Consider the following 2,686-nt stretch of genomic DNA (forward strand, 5'->3'; position numbering starts at 1 on the left):
CCGACGTCAAAAGAATTTCAAATGTCTGTCTTGTCTGCAGGTGGTTTAAATTTTGGAAACTTTAAAAAGGCGAACTATTTTCCTAGAGCTAAATTTTGCCATTTGAATGTGTTAAATAATTTGGCATATTATTTCCCTTCATTCAGTCGGAATATATCTTGGCTTATTGGACTTTTAATTTCCTGTTTCCATCGTCGAAATCGATTAAGCAAACTGCACTTGATTTATTCCAAGAAAGCGCCAGGAAATTGATAGAAAACGATGAGCATAATTTTTCTATTAAAATTCATTTTTTCAAAAATTATGTCATTCTGTAATGGAAACATGTCTTTTCTTTCTTGTGCCTGGCGGTGTAAAAGGGTTACGTCTTCCAGCGGAAATGAGAGAATCTCTCGTTTTGCGGTGGCCTGTAGCAAAGTAATTAATTTTTAATTGATTGGTGGTGGCTGGAACCAGACACGATGCACTCCAATTTCTCTTAGCCGGGATTATTATGCAAACTCTAGAATAGGAGGTCGCTTCGCCCATCTCTGGGCAAAGTTAATGTCACGCACTGCAGCCGGCTTGTTGCCATGACACTTTTAATGTCCTCATCGCTTTTACAAGTCAGCTGGCTGCGTTTTACATGCGCTTACTGCAGTCAAGTGTAAAATGGAAAATGAGTTCGCACTTTAGATTAAAATCTGTAAACATGAGAGGAGCCCGAATGCAACTGCACTTAGCCAAGATTGTTGGCGAAGGCAACTCGCCTCGGGCTTATCGCCAGGCATTCAGTTTATCCGTCAGGAAATGTTCTTAAGGTGGGCGACACATCTTGATCGTTGCGCATACTTAATTGAATGCTCGCATTAAGTATACGCCATGTTTGACCTGGGCCTATTATCGAGTTAAGTTGCTGGCTGTTATTTCAAATAGGATATTAATTAGACCTTATTATTAAGGTATCTGGATATAGACCAACATTACGCATACGCAGTGGGTACATCTTCATTTGAGCACTTTTTCACTCAGAGAGCAATCGCAACATGGGTTTCTACTGGCTAAATAAAACGAAGCTAGATCAGCGTGACGAAGTGAGTCCTAATGGAGATAAAATGTCAATTAAGTGACGCAGCATGAAGCGGAAACGGAAACGAACCCAGCGGAACCTTTTCCGCTGACCGAAATGACAAATGCATGTCATAAAGCGCCTTGGCCTAGCTTTAAGCTGAATAATGTGCATTAAGGAAGTGGGGCCAAATGCGGAATGGGAAGTTGTGGAAAGTGCGAACATATTTCAATTGTACTGAGGGCTGGCAACAGTTTTATAAATTAATAACAATAATTTATGCAGCAGCAACTACAGCACTCATAATAAATTCAGTGAAACTTTTGTACGTACTCAGAGGCAACAGGGAAAACAACAACGGCCACATCTATGTGCCACTATATGCGAGTAAGTTGCATTTGAAGCCTTACAGGCAGCTCGGCAATTCTCATCAGCTGCGCCACTGCCATTCGCCTTGGGGCCGGGGAAAGAACTATAACTATGCATGTAAATTTATAACCCGGCCCCGGCATTTCCCTAAAATCCCGACCCCTCCACCATTCCCTTCACTTGGGGATATTGCAAAGGGCGGCACGGCAAAAAAAAAGAAAAATCTCAACCAAACCGAACAGAACTTGTTTATGAAACAAGTCCAGGCGAGAAGTTGAGAGTGTGTGTGCGGCCGGGAAGGGCGGTGACACTTCAACACTCAGAAAAATTATAGAGAGATTTCACCTTCATTGGAAAACCATATTTGCAATGCACCTGCATTTTCAAGTTTCAGATTATAGCTAGTAAATTATATTTAATAAAAATATAAACAACCTAAAGCCTAAAAGAAACTTCTTTTTTATTGTAGATTTTCCAATGCAAACCAAATGTACCCTATGTATATATTTTCCGCTTTTCTCGGGTTTTCCTTAACATAATCTGATATTTTCTCACTAGACTCGAGCCAAATTTTTTCCTCTCTGGCTGCTGCTGGCACAATAACAACACGTAAATCTGGCAGCAGCTGACAAGTACAGAATTTTAGCTTGTTACGCTGCCCGAAAACGCCATCGCATAGCTCAAAAATGGTTGTGCACAGCTCTGGTGGGGCAGGGAGGGGGTTTCCGAGGGGGTTCTCGGGGCCGGGACTTCCCCGAAGGCATTGAAATATTAATGCTAATGGCTAGAAGGAAACACATTTCCTTGGCGTCGGGCAATCGCCTGATTGTATTGCTGCCGAACTTTGGGTGTTGGACGAAAACTCAGAAGGACGAACAGGCGGCAGGCGATGAGTTTTCCCAATAAATTAATGAAAATGCAAAAAGCTCTTGCAACAAGCAATTTTCCTCGGCAACAGGAAGAGGCGGAAAAAAAATCCGGAAAAAGTGCCATGGCCCCCAAGCAGCTGCGTTGCTTTGCAATTTTCTACTTATGCAGTGGAAATTACAAGGAAATGCCAAAGTATGAAAAGCTATTGAGATGTTCGGGGATAAGTTGAGAAATGCAGCAATACGCTTTTCCCGCTGGCCATGGAAAACAAAAGTTTTAAGCCACAAAGTCCCGCACAATATTGACAGCTCAAAGAGGGCTTAAATGCACTCCACTCGCTTGGCCTTACACTGACCATCCGCACTGTCACGTGCCTGCGACACGTTCCGCATCTTACAC

Source organism: Drosophila simulans, chromosome 2L (genome assembly GCF_016746395.2).
Source record: "Drosophila simulans strain w501 chromosome 2L, Prin_Dsim_3.1, whole genome shotgun sequence".
Lineage (NCBI taxonomy): Eukaryota > Metazoa > Arthropoda > Insecta > Diptera > Drosophilidae > Drosophila > Drosophila simulans.